The sequence below is a fragment of the Vulpes lagopus genome, chromosome 24 (assembly GCF_018345385.1).
Source record: "Vulpes lagopus strain Blue_001 chromosome 24, ASM1834538v1, whole genome shotgun sequence".
Lineage (NCBI taxonomy): Eukaryota > Metazoa > Chordata > Mammalia > Carnivora > Canidae > Vulpes > Vulpes lagopus.
Window position 1 is genome coordinate 360816 of NC_054847.1, and position 23369 is coordinate 384184.

The 23369-nt window shown below is 41.7% G+C and overlaps 1 protein-coding gene across 1 annotated transcript in view; it reads left to right on the forward strand.

The window, feature by feature from the left end:
• Positions 1-22601: 22601 nt before the first annotated feature.
• The window catches only part of ARHGEF4 (Rho guanine nucleotide exchange factor 4), a 90058-nt gene continuing 89290 nt past the window's right edge, over positions 22602-23369 (forward strand). Inside the window, exon 1 of the mRNA XM_041739378.1 lies at positions 22602-22718. The gene's annotated coding sequence lies outside the window, so the exon portion shown is untranslated. The remainder of the gene's footprint in view (positions 22719-23369) is intronic.

Below are 23369 nucleotides of genomic sequence, written 5' to 3' on the forward strand. Positions count from 1 at the left end.
GAACATCCTCCAGAAGACATCACAGGCTAGGCCATAGGTTAGGCTACAGTGTACATAGAACATTCAGGAGGCCGTAGGTTATGCCACAAAACAAGTATCAATAAGTTTAAGAAGAATGAAATAATTTCAAACTTCTTTTCTAACCACAATAGTAGGAAACTAGAGATCAGTTCAAAGAAGAAACTGGAAAAATTACAAATACTCAGTGACTAAACAAAACACTACTGGAAAACCAATGAGACTATAAAGAAATCAAAAGGGAAATTCAAGACAAATAAAAATGGAAACACAACATTCCAAAAATCTATGAGATACAGGAAAAGTAGTTCTAAGATGGAACATCATAGCAATACAGGCCTACTTCAAAAACCAAGAATAGTCTCAAGTGAATAATCAAACCATATACCTGAAGGAATTAAGAAAAGAACAAATGAAGTACAAAATTATTAGGAGAGAAGAAATAATAAAGATCAGAGCAAAAATAGGGACTAAAAGACAGTACAAAAGATCAATGAAACTAAGGATTGATTCTCTAAATAAACAAAACTGACAAACCTTTATCCAGACACCAAGGAAAAAAAAAGAGGGCCCAAACAAATACATGTAATAAATGACATTGCAACTGATACCACAGAAATACAAATGCTCATAGGAGACTACTATGAACTTTTATCCACCAACAAATAGGACAACCTAGGAGAAATGGATAAATTCCTGGAAACATGCAGTACTCCAAGACTAAATAATGAAGAAATATAAAATTTGAATAGACTGATTATTATTAATGAAATTGAACAGTAACCAAAACCCTTCCAACAAACAAGAATTCAAGACCAGACAGCTTCACTGGAGCTATATATCAAACATTCAAAGATTTAATATTTATCCTTCTCAAAATCTTCCAAAAAATTAAAGAGAAAGGAACATTTCTGAACTCACTTTACAAAGCCAACATTACCCTGATCCCAAAACCAAAAACACCACAAAAAAATTACATTCCAATATCCTTAATGAACAAAAATGTGAATTTTTTCAATAAAATACTGAAGCAATCCAAATATCACAATACATTATAAGGATCATACACTATGATCAAGTGAGATTTATTCCAACACTGTGAGGATGGTTCAAAAGCTGCACCATTGCAGTACACCGTGTCAACAAAATGGATAAAATCATAGGATCATCCTAATAAATGTAGAAAAATAATTTGACAGAATTCAATATCCATTCATGATAAAACTCTCAACAAAGTGGGCATAGAAGGAACTTGCCTCGCCATAACTATAATAGAGGCCATATAGGACAAGCTCAGTGCTAACATCATACTCTTTTTTTAATTTATTTTTTTATTTTTTTTAGTTTTATTTTATTTTATTTTATTTTATTTTAGTTTTATTATTTTTTATTTAAATTCAATTAGCCAACATATATTACACCATTAGTTTCAGATGTAGAGGTCAGTGATTCCTCACTTGCATATAACACCCAGTGCTCATCACATCAGGTGCCCTCTTTAATGCCCATCACCCAGTTACCCCAGCCCCCTACCCACCTCTTCTCCAACACCCCTGTTTGTGTCCTGTAGTTAAGTGTCTCTCATGGTTTGTACCCTCTCTGATTTCTCCCTTTCGGTTTTTCCTCTCTTCTTCTATGAGCCTCTGCACTATTTCTTATGTTCTATGTATGAGTAAAACCATGTGATATTTATCTATGGGCAGCTTTATCTTTAAGGTTCACAATCATAAGGTACTTGGCCAGTGAATCCTACAGTAAATTTTAGCAAAAATTGAAGGAGTCACATGCTACACCTGATGTCATGGAGCAGGGGAGAGTGGATTGGGTTGTTTGTTTGTTTGAATGTCCTAACATACTCAATGGTGAAAAGCTGAAAGCTTTCCTTCCAAGATCAGCAACAAGACTAGTATACCCACTGTCACTACTTTTCTTCACCATAGTACTGGAAGTCCTAGCCAGAAGAATTAGGCAAGAGAAAGAAATAGAATATATATAAATCGGAAAGGAAAAAATAAAACTGTCACTATTTGCAGGCAACATGATATTACATATATAGAAAGCCCTAAAGACTCAACCAAAAAACTGTTAGAATAAACAAATTCACTAAAGTTTCAGGGCACAAAATCAATATACAAAAAAAAAATGGTTGCATTCTATATACTTAAAACAAACTATCAGAAAGAGAAATTAAGAAAACAATCCCATTTACAATTGCATCAAAAATAACAAAATCCCAGGGAATAATTTAGCCAAAGAGGTGAAAGACCTGTACACTAAATTATACAACATCAATGAAGGAAATTGAAAAGACACAAATAAATGGAAAGTTATACTATGCTCATGGATTCGAAGAATTAATATTGTTAAAATGTCCATATTATCAAAGGCAATCTACACATTCAATGCAAGTACTATCAAAATTCCAATGGCATTTTTTTCACAAAAACAGAACAAACAATCCTGAAATTTGTATGGAACCACAAAATATCCCAAATAGCAAAAGCAATCTTGAGAAGGAAGAACAAAGCTGGAGGTATCATTCTCCCTGATTTCAAACAATATTACAAAGCTATAGTAATCAAAATAGTATGGTATGTTTAGTTTTTTGAGGAACCTCCATAATCCTTTCCATAGTGGCTGCAACAATTTAAATTCCCATCAACTGCCTACCAGGCTTCCCTTTTCTCCACAAACTTGCCAAAACCTTTTATTTTTTGTCTTTTGATACCAACCATTCTGACTGGTGTGAGGTAATATCTCATTGTGGTTTTGATTTGCATTTCTCTGATGATCAGTGATGTTGAACATCTTTTCATGTGTCTGTTAGTACGCTTTAGAAAAATATCCATTCCTCTGCCCGTTTTTAATTAGATTAATTATTTATTTGGTGTTGAGTTGTATGAGTTCTTTATATTTTGTATATTAACTTCTGATTGGATATACTGTTTGCAAATATTTTCTTCTATTTAGTAGGTTGCCTTTTCATTTTATTAATGGTTTCCTTCACTGTGCAAAAGGTTAATAGTTTGATGCAGTCCCAATTGTTTATTTTTGCTTTTGTTTCTCTTGCCTGGGAGACATATCAGAAAAATATTGCTAAGGTTGACATCCAAGAGATTACTGCCCATGTTTTCTTTTAGCAGTTTATTTGGTTTCATGTCTTACATATAGGTCTTTAATCCTTTTTTAGTTAATTTTGGGGTATGGTATAAGATAGTAGCATAGTTTCTTTTTCCATGTGGCTGTCCATGGCTGTTTTCCCAGCACCATTTAGTGAAGAAACCGTCCTTTTCCTATTGTATATTCTTGCTTGCTGTGTCATAAATTAGTTGACTGTATATGCATGGGATTATTTCTGGGCTCTCTATTCTATTCCATTGATATGTGTCTGTTTTTATGCCAGTGCTATACTGTTTTTTTTTTTAACTGAGGTACAGTTGACATAAAATATTCATTTCAGGTGGACAACAGAATGATTTGACAATTAGATATATTATAAAATGCATACCACAATAAGTTATTTACCATCTGGCACCACATAAGGTTATTACAGTTTTATTGACTGTATTCCCTTTGTTGTACTTTTCATCCCTGTGACTTATTTATTTTATAACTAGAAGTCATGCCTCTTAATCCCCTTCTTTTATTTCATCTATTTACCCACCCCCTTCCCCTCTGGCAACCAATAGTTTTTTTTCTATGAGTCTGTTTCTCTTTTTTGTTTTATTTTTTAGTTTCCATATGTAAGTGAAATCATATATCTGTTTTTCTCTGCTTGATTTATTTCACTTAACATGATACCATAATTCATCCATGTTGTCATGGATGGCAGGATTTCATTCTTTTTGTGGCTGAATAATATTCCATTGTATTCAATTCCATCGTATACAATTTCTTGTTTATCCATTTATCTATCAATGGACACGTGGGTTTTTCCATATCTTGGCTATTATAAGTAACACTGCAATAAACATAGGGTATTCTTCACAAAACTAGGACCAAAAATTCCTAAAATCTATATGGGGGCAGCCTGGGTGGCTCAGTGGTTTGGCACCTGCCTTCAGCCCAGGGTGCAATCCTGGAGTCCCAGGATGAAGTCTCATGTCGGGCTCCCTGCATGGAGCCTGCTTCTCCCTCTGCCTGTGTCTCTGCCTTTCTCTCTCCTTCTGTGTCTCTCATGAATAAATATTTAAAATCTTTAAATAAATAAATAATAAATAATCTGTATGGAACTACAAAAGAATAGCCAAACCTATCCTGAGAAAGAACAAAACTAGATATCAATACACAGTGGAATATTGCTCAGCCATAAAAGAAAGTGACATCTTGCCATTTGTGACAACATGGATAGAACTTAAGGGGATTATGCTAAGTGAAATAAGTCAGACAGAGAAAGATAAATACTGTATGATTTCACTTATATGTGGAATCTAAAAAACAAAACTCATAGATACAGAGAACAGAATTGGTGGATGCAGAGGGGAAGGAGTGGAAAGTGGGTAAAACAGGTGAAGGCGGCCAACAGGTACAAACTTCCAGTTATAAAATAAATAAGTCATAGGAATCTAATACACAGCATGGTGACTACGCCAATAATGTTATAGAAAATACTTGAAATTTGCCAAAAGAGTAAATCCTAAAATTATCTTTGTATGAGGACTGATGGTAACTAGACTTCTGTGGTAATCACTTTGTAATGTATATAGATATCAAATATTATTTTATACCTCAATCATTAATATTATGTCATATGCCAATAATACCTCTATAATTTTTTAAGGGTGTGCTAGTATGGAATTCATGGAGTATCGGGGATAGTACGTGGTAGGTCCTTGGTGCCTTAGAGAGGCAGGAAACAGGGGTTGTTGTAAAGGCTAGAAGACAGAATGTGAAAAACTTGGCCCCATGTCAGTCAATCTTGGCTTGATCCTATAAGAAATGGCAGTCTTTTAGGGCTTTAGTAGGGGAGTGACATGATGAATCTGGTGTGGAGCAAGGAGAGAGGATTTAGGAGGATGTTTTAGTAATCCATGTGAAAGATGGCTTGATAAAAAGTTTTATGAAAATGATACAGTCACCAACTGACATGACTGTTTTTAAAAATCAGATGTAATCTGGCCTCCATGAAAACATTTACAGGGTCCATTTCCCCTCAACCAGGATTAAAGTAGATTTCTAGAGAACTCTAAGTCTGAGATTCTATGATTTTAACAGGTTTGGAGGCCGAAAAAAGAATTCTGAGAATTTAATAGGAAGTGGGAATTATATACTAGTTGAGTCAATTATATACTAGTTGAGTCATAATGCTCTGATGGTTTCTACAAGTAAACACAAAAAGCTACATTATAGGTATGATTATCAAAAGAGTATGATGAAGAATAATACAGTGTACTTAAAAAAATCAGAACACTGGGAATTAAAAAAAAAAAAGAGCCTATATTGAAGAAATTGGAATACTGGGTCACAGTTCTCAAAGTGTAGTCACTTTACTACCGTGGATTATTTTGAAGTGTGTTGCTTAATTTCTAAGTAGGTGAAGACTCTCCAGTTACCTTTCTATCACTGATTTCTAGAGTAATTCCATTATGGTTAAAGAAGCATATTCTGTATGAGTTTAGTCCTTTTAAACTTAAATTGTTGTTGTTACTGTTACTATTATCATGCTTATCAAGGATATAGTCTTTCAGGTAATAGGCATATTCCATGTGCATATTTTGTGATTGTTGGGTGGACTATTCTGTAATTGTCAGTTCCATTTGGTGGATGATGCTGTTCCTTCACCTGTCCCCTTGCTATCTATGTTTCTTTTTTCTGTTGATTAGTGTGGCGGAAGTGTTAAAGTATCCAACCATAATTGTGGCATTTCTATTTCTCCTTTAAATTGTATCAGGTTTTAGCGCTTCTCAGCCTTTTGGCTAAGATCAAGTACACATTGTATCAGGTTTTGCTTCATGTATTTTGAAGATCAGTGGTTAGGTGGTGTCCTGTCTTCCTGATGAATCTACCCTCTCGTTATGTTTGTAAAGTCCTCCCGTATCCCTGGTCATTTTCTTTACTCTGAAGTCTGTTGTGTCTGATATTAGTGCAACCTCTCAAGTTTTCTTTTGATCAGTGTTTGTGTGGCATATGTTTTCCAACCTTTTACTTTTTACCTTTTACTTTTCACCCTCATCATTATTTTGAAAGTGGATTTCTTATGATAGCATATTGTGAGGGTATATTTTTTCTTTAATCCATTTTGAAAATCTCTTTAATTATGTGTTCTTAGTATTTCAATTTAATGTAATTACTGATGTGTTTGGATTTAGATCTACCATGTTCTCTGCTTGCTCCTCTGATTCACTGCTCTGTCTCCTTTTACTGTCTCTTCGATTATTTGGATAATTTTTAGTTTTCATTTTAACTTACCTATTGAGTTTTTTACACTATTTTTATGTGGGTTTTTTTCTTAATAGTCATTGTGGGGGTTAATATACATCTTTTAACTAATCACAGTCCACTTTTTACAATTGGTTATTTTACTACTTGAAGTAGAACATATGAAACCTCCCACCATATAAATCTCTTTAATAGCCTGTTACACTTACCTATATATTTACTATTTCTATTGCTCTTCCTTCAGTTCCTGAATTTTGAAGCTTGCCTCTGATACCATTTTTCTTTATATGAACATATTCCTCAAAGTGTATTTATTTTTTCTTTTAAAGATGTATTTATTCACGAGAGACACAGAGAGAGAGAGAGGCAGAGACACAGGCAGAGAGAGAAGCAGGTTCCATGCAGGGAGCCTGATGTGGGACTTCATCCCGGGACTCCAGGATCACACCCTGGGCCGAAGGCAGGAACCAAACCGCCAAGGCACCCAGGGATCCCCCCCCCCCCAAAGTATATTTAGAGCAGGTTTGCTAGCTATGAATTTTCTTTGTTTTCTTCACGTAAGAATGTATTTATTTCAACTTCCCTAAAGCATTTTTTTGTTGTTGTTGGATATAGAATTCTGGGTTGACAGTTGGGGCTGCATTTAAAAAATACTGTTCCACTTCTCTCTGGCCTCCATGAGAAATCTATAGTCATTTGAATGATTGCTCCCTATATAAGGAATTTGTTGATTTGTTGTTAGTTTCTGGCTGCTTCTAAGATTTTTTCATTGTCTCTAATCTTTGGTAGTTCGATTATACTGTGTTGGGCATTTTCTTGGGTTATCCTGTTTGAAGTTTGATGAGCTTCTTGTACTATATGTTAAGGTTTTTCACCACATTTAGAATCTTTTCAGAAATTTCTTGATATTGTTCAGCACCACACTTTTTCTTCTCCTTCAGGGTCTCTGATGGCAGAATGTTAAATGTTTGTTGTTCTACAGGTCCCTGAAGCTCTTGTTTTTTTCCCAATATTTTTTATTCTCTGTTCTTCAGACCAGATCATTTCTTTTGAGCTATTTAGTTTACTGACTGTTTCCTCAACCATCTTACTTTGTAACTAAACTATACCAGTAAAATTTTTATTTCAGTTATTATATCTGTCAGTTCTAATATTTCCATTGCATTCTTTTTTCCATCTATTTAACCCTTGAGCAATACAGGGGTTAGGGATGCCAACCCCCCCCCCCCACAAACAGTCAAAAATCCACATAACTTTTGATTCCCCCAAAAGTTACTAATAGTCTACTGATAAGATAAGCAATCAATTAACACATATTGTTTATGTCATATATATTATATACTTCATGCTTACAACAAAGTAAGCTAGAGAAAAGAAAACATTACTAAGAGAATCATAAGAAAAATACATTTACAGTACTATAGTTATTTTTTTTAATCCACAAGTACACCTGTGCATTTGAAACCCATGTTGTTCAAATGTTAGCTATATTTCCCTGATGTTATTTTCTATTCATTTCAAGAGTAGTCACCCTTACTTCTTGGAGCATGTTTATATGAGCTGCTTTAAAATCTTTGATCATTTCAATGACCATGTCATCTTGGTGTTGAGATCTGTCAGTTGTCCTTTCCCTTATACTTTGTTGAGAGTTTCATAGTTGTTTGTATATTAAGCAATTTTGAATAATATCCTGGACATTTTGAATACTATGTTATGAGACTCTGGGCCTTGTTTAATTGCTATGGAGAACAATTTTTCATTACATTTTTTCAGGCAATTGAATCCAATTTAGACTAAAAGTTCTTACTAACCTTCAGAGGCTATGTTTCTTACATCAGTTCAGTTTTCAAGGTGTTTTCAGTACTATTTGGATAATGAGGATTACTCAGTGGCCAGTTTAGGACCTGTAAAATGTTCTGTTCCATAGTTCAGTTCTCAAAGACTTAAGTATTCTGTTTAGGATAAGATCCACCCATGCACAGTTTGGGGGTAAGTCCAGTAGCTTATGAACAACTTTTGAGGATCAGTTTCTTGAGCTCCTTCCTCTCTGCAGTCTTTCAGACACTTCCTGATTCCAGGAGAGCTTACATTCCTGGTTTTTTGCAAGATTATTGGCTTTTGTTTTCCAATTTTGCCACATACTTCCTGCCATCCTGTCTGCCTCTGGGGCCAAGCGGCAGTAGGAGAGAGAGAAAAATGAAACAGGATTCTCCACCTATCCCATGCTTTTGGGACCACAGTTCCTCAGGTCATAAAAGATTCCCCTTCCTCAGAGTTTTAGGTGCCTGTCTGGCTATTGTTGCCATCCTATAATGGGATTTCCTGGGAATCCAGTACAGGAGGGAAACAACAGAGAATATTTCCCCCATTTGCTCATAGTCTCTAGGGGCCCCTTTCCCTTCAGACTAGAGAGGGCTTCTTTTGGATTCTTTTTTATCCATACGCAATTTCAAGCTGCCGCCGAGTTCAGACCACAGGATATCACAGGAACAACAACAAAAGAATTTTTTAAGCATACTTGCTTAATTGGGTGAGTAATACATAAGAAAAGGAAATGGAACATTTATTTGAATACATATCAAAATTTTTAAGTTAATTCAATAACTTTACAAAGTAGAGAAAACTGGAAGGGGCTAATTTTGTCTCTAGATGATGGGATGATAAAGAAAGGGACAGTATCCATTTTCTTCCCAAGACTCTATACAACACTGGTCCTTACAGTTTGAAAGGTAAGGTCTGCCTCATAATTATGACATGTCAGGGGCTTCATGAGTTGCATTTTAATTAAATTAATTTTTTAGGATTTTATTTATTTATTCATGATAGACATAGACAGAGAGAGAGAGAGAGAGAGAGAGAGAGAAGCAGAGACACAGGCAGAAGGAGAAGCAGGCTCCATGCAGGGAGCCCCACAGGGGACTTGATCCGGGGACTCGATCCGGGGACTCCAGGATTGCGCCCTGGGCCGAAGGCAGGCGCCAAACCGCTGAGCCACCCAGGGATCCCCTAATTAAATTAATTTTAATTAAACAGTTATGCTTTTGGAAAGATGTCAGGCTTTGTTACTCAGCAGCTGGGGGGGACTTAAGGGTTTGGAGACCTTCTCAAGAGTCCTCATTTTACATTGTTGAATGACAACCTATCCTGCCACAACTACAACATATGGCCACACAGGATGTAGACTCCAGGATAAGTTTTGTGGGGTTTTTTTTCTCATGGATTTTGATGTGAATGGCACCTCCTGAAGCTGTGTACATTTTGGCTGTGTACCCTACTACAACAAAGATCCCGGACAATGAAAAAAGTATGAAATGACAATGACAGCTTGTCATCTTTTTTCTTCATTTACTCTCTATGTCTTTCCTCCTCTCCCAGTGTTGGAGGAAGGTGACTGTTACCTCTCCAGAGTCTCTGAGTCTCGCTAGAAGAAGCCATCCATTCTCCCAGAGTGCCCCAACAGGATTGAACTGCATGGGCTGGCCACAGTACATACCTGACACTGGTGAGTTATGAACCTCTCTCTTCTGTTTTATACTCTGATGTCCTGGAAAGAAGGACAAGAAGTGAGAGAATGTTGTTGACTGTCATGTTTACTTGTCTGGAAGAAGAAACTTAAAGTAAGTGAGATAGATAAACCAGTGTTTCTTATCCTTTCAGGATAAGAGGTCCCTAGCTCCCAGAGAAAGGGAATTCTTGGCTTGGGGAAGAATTCATTATTGAATCCCCAAACTTGTTTCCCTTTGTTTATTTTAAGCAGAACTAATGACCACCTCTTGGGTCTTGTAATAGGATATAATTTGCGAAGAAATAATCACAGAGATTTGTCTCTAATTTGAATGGAACTTGAGAGTTTTCCCCTTCTGAGGGACAAGCCTCTTCCTCCAGTTTTATGGCAACTTCTATGAGTCTATTTCCCAAATCTATAGCAAACAGCTTCGCATCACATATTTGGCCATAAAAGGGCTGGTCTTTGTTCCAGAAGGAAGCTGGGCCCCAGTGAGAACCAAGATAGAGCATCCTCATGCAAGGCTACCACCTGTCCTAGACCTAACCCAGAAATGCCTGGATATGCTGAAAATGCTCAAGGGCTCCTGATGGAAGGACAGGTGTTAGGTCTTGAGCAGGTGCAGATTATATTAGATGGTAACCTTACTGTCTAAAAGCTAGCTGGTGGGGTGGGCGGGGGTGGAGGGTGGAGGGCCTATGCCGTTTATGAAGGATAAGAATGGTCCTAGACAGGGATAAAAAGGCAAACTAGCTCCCCATGTCAAACATGTACTGTGTCCAGACTTGGGGAGTGGGAACAGGACTGGCATTGAGGACAAAAGATGATAGGAGCATTGTGGCCAGGCTCTGAGCATCAGAGTGTGGCATATGCCATGCCTGAGAAAGGTCAACTCTGATGTAGACCTGAGTCCTGAGCCCGAATCCAACTTATTGCATACTCACTGCTGGTCCTGGGAGAACTGATTAGCTGGTGGACATGACTGTTTTCCATTAACAAATGTATGCACTTATGCTGCATTGTGCAGAGGACCTTTATTCTTTTCCAGGTGTGGTTGTGATCTTAAATTCACAACAAGAAAAGTCATGAAAGGTATTTGACAACTGCTGAAAGAATCTTTTCAAGGGAAAGAAAGATATTTCTAACATAGCCCTTCATTAAATCATGGGATTATTTAGAGACTCATGGAAGGGGCCATGATGGGTTCCAGTAGCGTTTTTTCTAGCAATAGTTGTCAAGGCTGATTTTGGCCCTTGAAGTTAGAACTTTCTTACAAAGCCAAAGCTTAACAATCACATAGTCTTATTATTTCATAAGTTCATTTGTATTAATTAACAGGTGACTTTATTTCAGGATAAACAATTTAAAAACCTCACAGTGACACATATGTCCTGGGATGTTTGCATATCAAGAATACTGGTCTGAATGTCAGAGTTTAGGGCTCTGGTTCTAGCTGCACTGATATGAGGATAAGAAATCGGGCATATCCCTCTGTTTCTCTGTATTTCAGATTACTTTATTATTCAAAAAAATAAGTAATAATTCCTGCTTTCCCATTTCATTGGTTAATATGAGGTTCAAGTTAACATGGGTAGAGTCTCTGGATTTAACTCAGGAAAGTCTGCTTTTCTTTATCACTTCCACTCCAACTGTTCTGTTCCAAACTTCTGAGATTTCTCCTTTCTACAGATTCTATTTACAGTTTCTATCCTTGGAACCTCTCTCATCATTTTCATTTTTTTACTCCTTTTCCCTCTACGTTCTGGGAGAAGTTCTTAGTTGTATTTTCTGTGTTGGTTTTCTGATTTTATCTACCTGTTCATTGCCTTCATTTGAATTTGTGGTTCAGTGATCACACTTTTAATCTACAATAAATCTTTCCAATGCCCTCTAGAAGCTTGTTAAAAACAGAAAATAGAGAATTTTGTAAAAATTGTCTCCTATTCATGTTTTATCAATTCATTTCCAAAAAACATCTGCATTTCTTTTGACTAGTAGTTTTTCTGTAGGGGAAATTTCTCTATTGGCTTATCCTTACAGACATCAATCCTTCCCCAGCAAGGGCTTGTTATCATGTAGCATTGGAGACAGCACCCTGTCAGAGACTGCTATAGATTCCTGTTAAAAATCCTTTTAAAAAATAATTTAAAAAAAATAAAAATCATTTAAACATGGCTGAAGCAGGATATGAAAAGTTAAACTTCCCTGTAACCTATATCACAAGTTCAGTCACCTTGAAAGGACCTGTAAGCAGTTCCAGCTGAAAGCTTTGCCTCTTGCCAGTACTTCTTTACTATGTTTGGAGGAGTAGCCAAGAATTACCCTAATGTGAAAGCATGCCACCCTCTGCCCCACAAGTTGGTGCCCAGGATAAATTGCACCACACCCACTCCTCTCTCGGTGGAGCCAGCAGAGCAAGGTACAACTCTTCAGGTCGCCAGTACAGCAGATGCACACATCACATAAAGCCCTCGGCACCTCCAGAGCCCAGGCCTATGACTTAGGAAGGGTTGGCAGGGTTCCACCAGGCATTTTCCTACTTGGTTCTGGGTGCATTGCTATTTCAAAGATATGGGTCATTTCTTTCTTCAGGCCAGTAATATGTTTATTGTATCTTGTGGCTAAATTTCTCTATTTTTTAAACTGCTTTATTGAGATATAGTTCATATACCATACAATTCATCCATTTAAACTGTAAAATTCAAATTTTTTAGTCTATTCACATACATATGCAATCATCACAAATTTCCCTATTCTGGAATTTCACATTAATGGAATCATATAGGACCTGGTCTTTTGTGACTGGCTTTATTAACTTAGAATAATGTTTTCAAGGTTCATCCATTTTGTCACATGTATCATTCTTTTTGATGACTAAATAATATTCCATTGTACAGATATACCACAATTTGTTTATTCATTCATCTGCTGGTGGACATTTGGATTGTTTCCAACTTTTGGCTATTATGAATAATGCTGCTTTAAAAATTCTTAGACAAGTTTTAGTGAAGACAGATGGTTTCATCCATATACATAGGAGGAGAACTGGTGGGTCAGATGTTGACTTTATGTTGAATCATTTGAAGAATTGCTAAACCATGTTCTAAAGCAGCTGTACCACTTTATACTCCCACCACCAGTGTAACTACTCCAATATCCACATCCTAACCACACTTGTTATCTGACTTTTTGATTCTATTCAAACTAGTGGATATAAAGTAGTATCTCACTGTGGTTTTGATTTGCATTTCCCTTTTTATGTATTTATCAGCCATTTATATATCTTCTTTGGTGAAATGTCTATTTAAATCTTTTGCTCATTAAGATTTGTGTGGAATCAAAAAAGACCCTGAACCGCCAGGGGAATATTAAAAAAGAAAACCATAGCTGGGGGCATCACAATGCCAGATTTCAGGTTGTACTACAAAGCTGTGGTCATCAAGACAGTGTGGTACTGGCACAAAAACAGACACATAGATCAATGGAACAGAATAGAGAACCCAGAAGTGGACCCTCAAATCTATGGTCAACTAATATTTGACAAAGCAGGAAAGACTATCAACTGGAAGAAAGACAGTCTCTTCAATAAGTGATGCTGGGAAAATTGGACATCCACATGCAGAAGAATGAAACTAGACTATTCTCTTACACTATACACAAAGATAAACTCAAAATGGATGAAAGATCTAAATGTGAGACAAGAATCCATCAGAATCCTAGAGGAGAACACAGGCAACACCCTTTTTGAACTTGGCCACAACAACTTCTTGCAAGATACATCCATAAAGGCAAGAGAAACAAAAGCAAAAATGAATTATTGGGACTTAAGCAACATAAAACATTCTGCACAGCAAAAGAAACACTCAACAAAACTAAAAGACAACCTACAGAATGGGAGAAGATATTTGCAAATGACGTATCAGATAAAGGGCTAGTAGCCAAGATCTATAAAGAACTGATTACTCAGCAGCAAAGAAACAAACAATCCACTCATGAAATGGGCAAAAGACATGAACAGGAATCTCACAGAGGAAGACATAGACATGGCCAACATGCACATGAGAAAATGCTCTGCATCACTTGCCATCAGGGAAATACGAATCAAACCAACAATGAGATACCACCTCACACCAGTAAGAATGGTGAACATTAACAAGACAGAAAACAACAAATGTTGGAGAGGATGTGGAGAAAGGGGAACCCTCTTGCACTGTTGGTGGGAATGTGAACTGGCGCAGCCACTCTGGGAAACTGTGGAGGTTCCTCAAAGAGTTAAAAATGGAACTGCCCTACGACCCAGCAATTGAACTGCTGGGGATTTACCCCAAAGATACAGATGCAGTGAAACACCGGAACACCTGCACCCCGATGTTTCTAGCAGCAATGTCCACAATAGCCAAACTGTGGAAGGAGCCTCGGTGTCCATCGAAGGATGATGGATAAAGAAGATGTGGTCTATGTATACAATGGAATATTCCTCAGCCATTAGAAATGACAAATGCCCACCATTTGCTTCAACGTGGATGGAACTGGAGGGTATTATGCTGAGTGAAGTAAGTCAATCAGAGAAGGACAAACATTGTATGGTCTCATTCATTTGGGGAATATAAATAATAGTGGAAGAGAATTAAGGGGAAGGGAGAAAAAATGAGTGAAAATATCAGTGAGGGTGACAAAACATGAGAGACACCTAACTGTGGGAAACGAACAAGGCATAATGAAAAGGGAGGTGGGCAGGGGTGGGGTGACTGGGTGATGGGCACTGAGGCAGGCACTTGGCAGGATGAGCACTGGGTGTTATGCTATATGTTGGCAAATTGAACTCCAATAAAAAAATAAATCTTTTGCTCATTTTTTAAAGCTGTTATTAAATTACAGTTAGTTAACATACAATGTAATGTTAGTTACAGGTATACAATTTAGTGATTTAATACTTCTGTACAATACCTAGTGCTCATCACAAGTGCCTCCTTAATCCCAATCACCTATTTCCTACATCCCCCCACCTACAAACCCTCTGATAAACATCATTTTGTGTTTTAATGGGATATTTGGGGATTTTTTTTTATTGAGTTGTAAGTGTCCTTTACATCCTGGATACACATCCATTATCAGATAAATGATTTACAGACATTTTCTTTATCCTATTCTGTGATTTGTCTTTTCATTTCCTTGATGGTATCCTTTGAAAACGCAGAAGTTTTAAAAATTTGGTGAAGCCCACTTTATCTTCCTTTTTCTTTTGTTGTCTGTGCTTTTTATCTCATGTCTAAGAATCCTTTGCCAACCCATGGTCATGAAGATTATATTTGTTTTTTTTCCTGAGAGTTTTATACTTTTAGCTCTTACATTTAAGTTTTTGATTTGAGTTCATTTGCATGTGGGTATCCAGTTGTTCCAGCACTACTTTTGAAAAGGCTATTTTTAAAAAATTATTTCTACTCTAACTTTTATTATTTCCTTTCTTTTTCTTGCTTTAGGTTTTGCACTTCTTTTTCTGGTATCATGAGGTGCAAATTTGGTTGTTGACTTGAGATCTTTCTTCTTTCTTTAATACAGGCATTTGTAGTTATAAATGTCCCTATAAGCATGCTTTAGCTGTGTCCCATAGATTTTGGCAAATTTTGTCTTTATTTTCACTTATCTCAAAGTATTTTCTGATTTTTCTTCTCATCTACTCTTTGACCTATTGGTTACCTAGGAATGTGTTGTTTAATTTCCACATATTTGTAAGTTTCCTAAATTCCTGTTACTGATTTCTAATTTTATTCCATGTGGTCAAAGAACATGCTTTGTATTATTTTTATCCTTTTAAATTTACTGAAGTTTGTTTTATGGACTAACATAGGGTCTATTCTAGAAAATGTCCCATGTATACTTGAGAAGAATGTATACTCTATTGTTGAGTGGTATGTTCTAAGATGTCTAGGAGGTGTAGTTGGTTTGTAATGTTGTTCAAGTATTTATTTGCTTGATCTTCTGTGCAGTTGTTTTATCCATTACTGAAAGTTGGATATTTAAACCTCTAACTATTGTTGAATTATCTATTTTCCCTTCATTTCTGTCATTTTTGCTTTATATATTTTGATGCTCTGTTATTAGGCCTATATATGTTTTAATTTTTATATCTTCCTGATGAATTGACCCTTTTCTTGCTAAACCCAGCTCTTAAACTCCACTGATTGGCAGCTGATTGCTCTACTGTTTACAGCCATGCCTTGGGTATAAGTTGCTCTACAAACTAATTCAATCAAATTCTGGCTCCTTTGAAGAAATAGTTTCAGAGATGTGTGTTTGGAGTTTGTTCTGATCCCAGAATGAATCCCCCCAAATGTCTTACTCCTGGTTCTTTCTTGCAAACTAATAGACTTACAACCTAGCCTGTATCTTTATTAGATCCATGAATATGGTTCCCAATGCCTTTTACCAGAAGCTCCATTGCTCTTGGGACCACCTTTAGGTTTAAGCTTCCCCATGCTCCAATACAAATGAGGTCAGTTCTTTTGAGAAGAGATTAGCAGCTGTTTTACAGCCTTCCCAGGGTCAAAATTCTCTCCCCAGGCAACATATTTGAGCAAAAGCCTGGAGCTGGAGATAGAGATAATGGCAGGCTTCTCTCTGAGAGACAATCACTGAAGGAGGATACATTCACATATGGTTACCTGGGCTTGCCTCCCAAGCAGAGGGAAGAACTATCGGAGCTCCAGTATTCTTGGTATGCAGAAGAAGGGAGGCTCCACTGCTCAGCCCTCTTGTACAGGACTTAGCCTCAACAACAGGTAGTTGGGGGCAGGGTGAAAAACACTGCTCCTCTAGGGAAGTAAGCTCTCCAGCTGGGAGATGGTGAAAGAGGGAGCCCTATGTTCTTGGCTTTAGTCATCCAGAGTATTCTGGAGTATCCAGAATCGCCAACTCACTAAGCCAGAAAGAAGAGAAGAAGGAATGGACTTGCTTCAAATACCATAGACTCTCACCCTTCTTTGTAAACTTTCATTGATTTTCTTGAACAGATGTTTCTTTATTTGCTGTTTGCCCCTAGAACCATATCCAGAGGTTTTTTTTTTTTTAAAGATTTTTTATTTATTTATTTATTTATTTATTTGTGATAGACAGAGAGAGAGAGAGAGAGAGAGAGAGAGAGAGAGGCAGAAACACAGGCAGAGGAAGAAGCAGGCTTCATGCCGGGAGCCTGACGTGGGATTCGATCCCGGGACTCCAGGATTGCGCCCTGGGCCAAAGGCAGGCACTAAACCGCTGAGCCACCCAGGGATCCCCCCATATCCAGAGGTTTTAAGTGGTTATTTTTAAGTAATTTTCACTAGTTTCCTGGAAAGTGGGTCAGTAGACCTTGTCATTTTCCTGCCCGCATGACGTCAATCTCAATTTCCCCTATTTTTATAACCTATTAGTCATTTCAGTTAGAGTCTTAAAGGAGAGAAGTTAGATGACTGAGCTCAAGTCGTACTTACTCAATATCAAGATCCATTGCTTAAACTTCATTATATTCCTAACAGCTAGCACATTATGCTCTGTACTAAGTAGGCTCACAGTGTCTCTTGCCAATGATACTGATAATATCCCAGCAAGAACTATCTACAGAGGGGTGCCTGGGTGGGTCAGTCGGTTGGGCATCTGCCATTGGCTCAGGTCATGGTCATGGTCCCAGAGTCCTGGGATGGAGGCCGGCGTCAGGGTCTCTGCTCAGCAGGAAGTTTGCTTCTCCCTCTCCCTGTACCTACCTGCCCCTGGCTTGTACTCTCCTTCTCTCTGTCAAATAAATAAATAAATAAAATCTTTTTAAAAAAAAACTGTCTAAAGAATCCTCAAGGGATGGCTTGGTGGCTCAGCAGTTCAGCGTCTGCCTCTGGCTCAGGGTGTGATGCCGGGATCTGGGATCGAGTCCCACATCAGGGCTCCTTGGGGGAAGCCTGCTTCTCCCTCTGCCTATGTCTCTGCCTCTCTCTCTGTATGTCTCTCATGAATAAATAAATAAAATCTTAAAAAGAAAAAGAAGAGAATCCTCAAAATCAGGAGGAAAGGAATTAACAATTTCATAGCGGTTAAAAGCATAGCCGGTGAGCACTGGAACCAAATCTACCATTTCCTGGATGTGTTGCCTTGGATCATTCTGAGCTTGTTAGTTTCAACTGAAAAATTAGGCTGATAATAGTACCTATCATTTGAGGTTGTTGTGGAATTTAAAAAGTACATGCAAATACTTAACATTTAGTATATACTTAATAAATAGCAGCTAAGATTTCAGACATTTCTAGACACTGTTGTATATGTATGTATCACTTCATTTAATCCTTACAATAATCCTGCAAAAATAGTTGTTAGTATCATTATTTGATGGGTGTAGGGAGAAAGACTTAAGAAGTTAAGAAATAATTTGCCCAGTCACAAATAGTAAGAGAAAACCAGAATTTGAACCCAGATCTCTCTGGCTTTAAAGCTTCTTTCCATTTAACATTGTTGTAGAAATCAAAATATGGGTTAGTCAGGAATGACAGGACTGAAGCCAACCACTAAGCTTAGACAAATTTCAATCCCATTCTGTGTCTGTTTCCTACATGTACAGTTCAATTGCAGCTTCTTTTTTCACATCATTGAGCCAGCCTCAAACAGTAATTCTTGGGGATCCCTGGGTGGCTCAGCAATTTAGCGCCTGCCTTTGGCCCAGGACGTGATCCTGGAGTCCCGGGATCAAGTCCCATGTCGGGCTCCCTGCATGGAGCCTGCTTCTCCCTCTGCCTGTCTCTACCTCTGTGTGTGTGTCTCTCTCATGAATAAAAAAATAAAATCTTTAAAAAAAAAAACCAAAACAGTAATTCTTTTGTGCTGACCTTTCTGATAAAAGCACTGTGTTACTGTTAATTCAGAGACAGAGAGAGAGGTAATTACTTATAATTATAAACCTATCATGTGATGTTAAGAGAACCAAAATCTCCTTTCTCCCTTAATAATATCAGAAATAGATGAGTTTGATGGGCCTCCCATTGTAGGGAGGCAGCTAAGTCTCACTGCATCAACTTTTATCCCCCAAGAATTCCCTTAAGCTTGGGAAATAAGTATTAATTTTGGATGCCAGGGCACCTGAGTGGTTCAGTTGGTTGAGCATCCAACTCTTGGTTTTGGCTCAGGTCATGATCTCAGGATTGTGGGACTGAGCCTTGAGCCTTGTATTGGCTCCATGCTCAGCAGGGAGTCTGTTTATGATTCTTTCCCTCTCCCCCTCCCCAACTCGTTCTCTCCCTTTCTCTCCCTCTGGAACAAATAAATAATTTTTAAAAATATTTAATTTTAGCTGCCATCATGACTGTGGTCTTAAAAAATGTAGATCCCTTTTTCACAGCATAGCTCAAATGAAGACATTCAGCAATACAGCTGAAACCAGGATAGCTGGTTCAATTAAGAGTTTACTAAAGTCTTATGAAGATTTAAAAAAGAAATGGGCACTTGACGCGATGAGCACTGGATGTTATTCTGTATGTTGACAAATCGAACACCAATAAAAAATAAATTTATTTAAAAAAATAAAAAGAAAAAAGAAATGGACTCACAGAAAGCATAGCGCTTAGCCGTCTGGCTGACAGTTGCTTACACGAGCTAGATTTGCCCATGCTGCTGCCATCTGGAGGCACCCTTTGTACTATCCACTCAGGATAACACATCATCTGCTCAAAGGTCTGACCCCAAAGAACAAGAATGCTCCCTTCCTGCCTAGTTGGCCTCCTACTCAGTTTCAGGCCCCCACTCATTCCTCCACGGGCACACACCAAGCACCCAGCCTGCAACAGGTGCCCAGCAGACACCTATAGGGGCAGGCAAGAAATACACAACAAACCAATAACAGATAAGTCCTGTGAAGGATAAATGAAGTTTCACTGAGAAGATAACAGTTGCTAAGATCTTCTTTATCCATTCATCTTTCTATGTGGTCTATGTATACAAAGGAATATTGCTCAGCCATTAGAAACGACAAACACCCACCATTTGCTTCAATGTGGAGGGAGCTGGAGGGTATTATGCTGAGTGAAATGAGTCAATCGGAGAAGGACAAACATTATATGTTCTCATTCATTTGGGGAATATAAATAATAGTGAGAGGGAATAGAAGGGAAGGGAGAAGAAATGTGTGGGAAATATCAGAAAGGGAGACAGAACATGAAGACTCCTAACTCTGGGAAACGAACTAGGGGTGGTGGAAGGGGAGGAGGGCAGGGGGTGGGGGTGAATGGGTGACGGGCACTGAGGGGGGCACTTGACGGGATGAGCACTGGGTGTTATTCTGTATGTTGGCAAATTGAACACCAATAAAAAATAAATTTATTATTAAAAAAAAAACAGTTGCTAAGATCTGAATATTGAGAAGGAGCCAGTACCTTAAAAAAACAAAAAGAATAGCATTCCAGGTAAAAGGAACAGTCAGTGCAAAGACCCTGAGGCTAGAAGGAGAAACAGCAAGGTGGCTACAGTGGCTGGAATGCAGAGAGCAAGGGATGGGGGAGATAGTAAGAGTTGCAGAAATAGGTCAGAACACAGAGGGTCTTTCTTGCAGGTCTGGCAAATTGTGAAGAGATGCTTCTAGAGGGCTTGAAGGAGGAGCATGAAATAGTATGATTTATATTTTAGAGCTCCCACAGGCTGCTCTCTGGAATAAGTAAAAAAAAAAAAAAAAAAACCAACAACAACAAAGAAAAAAGCCAAGATGTCTTCCAAGCACAGTGTGATAGTGGTAGCAGTAAAGACATGGACAACTTTGACTCTTATTCTGGAGGCAGAACCCAGATTTGCTAATGAGTTGGGAGAAGTGTCTCTTGATCTGGGCCTCACGCTGACAATGACCACCTCCTTCCTGAGCAGTTCTTCCCACCCACAAGAATTTATCTCAGAGTCCTCAACCAGAGCCACACATGAATGAACATGGGGGGACCCTCCTTGCAGTACTGCCCACAATCAGGAGCATGGGAAGGGAAGAGTTGTTCTTCCCAGGGGCAGGAAAGGATGGTAGGAGGTGTGCATTCCAGGTATGGGGGAAAGTACACAGTTTTCCCAGACAAGTAAAATAAATTGAGGGAGGGGTCTTCAAGATGCAGATCGGCCGAGTCACCCTCCAGTGCCCATCAATTAAACACCCAACAACACCATTATTGCCTTCTGCTTGTATAGAGCTTTGTGCTTTACAGGAATGTTGGCGTGGCAATGTCCCCAGCCCCTGCGTCTGGTCATAGCAGCAGGTATTAGTGTACTCGTTTGATAGACAAGACAACAGAGGCCCTACAAGAAGAGGAGTTAGAAATCTATAAAGATGCAGGGTCCCTTACGGTACAGAGCTGGGAGCACATATCGCTTAGTGAAGGAGATGGGCCACAGGAGGTGGACCCCAAATGCAGGGAAGGAGAGAAAAATGACCTTTACCACCATGTACCCTATACTAGCTGGTGTGTGGCAAGTACCTCTCATTTCCTCCTCATTATCCATAATCCTTCAGCCACTTTACAACTAGCTGCGTAGGACGCGGAGGAACGATGCTGGGGGTAGGGGGCTGGGAGGGAGGGTCAGCAGCCCCGAGCAGCCCGTCTCCGTCCGTGTTGGGACTTACCGTCTCGCAGGTCACCTGCACGACCGAGTGTCCTACTGTTTTCGCTTCCCAGGTTTTGCATTTCACGTGAGCACTTCTCGCTTCCTCGTTCTTACTTGGAGCATTGGAGGTGCGTCACCTTTGGAGCCCAGTGCACGAACCCACGGAGCGTTCACAGGTGTCCGGAGGGATCGGAGGGAACAGCAACGTGCTTCCCTAGTCTGCGCATCCCCCGGGAGCGGACCGCCCCTGCGGTCTCGGGTTCTGGCTGGTGCTTCGGGCTCCCGTTTGCACCTGTGCCTGTCACTGGGCTGGCCCGTGACTCTACTTTGCAGCGTCTCTCGGCCGCGCAGGGCACCGGGCGGCGACCCCGGGCTGCCCGGCCGAGGCGTGGTGGGCCCGGGGCCGTGTCCGGCGGGCGCCCCCGCTGCAGGGCTGGGCTTGGTCCCCGCCCGGGTGGGCGCGGAGGCGCCGCCCGCAGTCCGGGCTGGACCCTTGCAAAGAAAAGGCCGCGCCCGCCGGGTGCCCTCGCGGAGAAGGCCCCTGAGCCCACGCGGCGCTGCGGGCGAGGATGCCCCGGCCCCGCGCGCCGCTGCAGGTCGGAGTGCGCGTGCCTGAGCGCGTGCCCCCGGGTCCGCGCCCGCGCCCGCACCGCACCCGCATCCGCGCCCGCGCCCGCGCCCGCGCCCGCGCCCGGTCGCCGCCGCTGTGCACCGCCGGGCTGCCGGGGCCGGGGCCGGGGCCGGGCGCTGCGCCCCGCCGGGTCGGGTGGCCCCCGGCCTGCAGCGGAGCCGCGCGAGCCCCGTCCCTGCGGAGCCCGAGCGGGCGGCGGCCGGGAGCCTCCTCGGCGGGGCCCCGTGATGTCAGCCCGAGCGGAGCCGCGGCCGTGCGGCGGGGACGGGGACGGGGCCGAGGACGCCGCTGCGCGCCCCTCGCCCTGCCCGGGCCCCGGCGCCCCCGCCCCGCGTCCCGGCAGCCTGTGGCTGGAGCTCGGGCCCGCCTGCAGCGGGGCGCGGCACTGCCCGAGCGAGTCGAGCGGCCCGACCAGCGGCGACCTCGGCAGCAGCGGCAGCGGCAGCAGCAGCGCGGGGCTGTCCCCGGGCTCCGACTCGGACAGCAGCGGGGTGGTGTGCGGCGGCCGCGGGCGCTGCGGGGGCTCCGGGGGCCCCGGGGGCCTGCGCCGCGCCCTGTCGCGCTCCTGGAGCCTGGAGAGCCTGCGCTCGGCCACCGCGGGTAAGGGCGCCGCCCGCGCCCCGCACCTCGCGCCCCGCGCCCGCACCCCGCGCCCCGCGCCCGCCCCCCGCACCTCGCCGCCCGCGCCCCGCACCTCGCGCCCCGCACCCGCACCCCGCGCCCCGCGCCCGCCCCCCGCACCTCGCCGCCCGCGCCCCGCACCCGCACCCCGCACCCCGCGCCCCGCGCCAGCCCCCCCCACCCCGCAACCCACACCTCGCACCCCGCAACCCGCCGCCCCGCGCCCCGCACCTCGCACCCCGCGCCCCGTGCCCCACGCCCGCACCCGCCCCCCGCGCCCCGCACCTCGCACCCCGCACCCCGCGCCCGCCCCCCCGCACCCCGCACCTCGCACCCCGCGTCCCGCACCTCGCCCAGCGCAACCCGCAGCCCCGCGCGCACCTCGCCCCGCGCCCCGTGCCCCACGCCCGCACCCGCCCCCCGCGCCCCGCACCCCTCGCACCCCGCACCCCGCGCCCGCCCCCCCGCACCCCGCACCTCGCTACCCCGCTGTCCCCCCGCACCTCGCACCCCGCGCCCGCCCCCCGCACCCCGCACCGCCCCCCCGCGCCACCCCGCGCCCAGACCCCCCAACCCCTGCACCCGCACCTCGCACCCCGCAACCCGCCGCCCCGCGCCCCGCACCTCGCA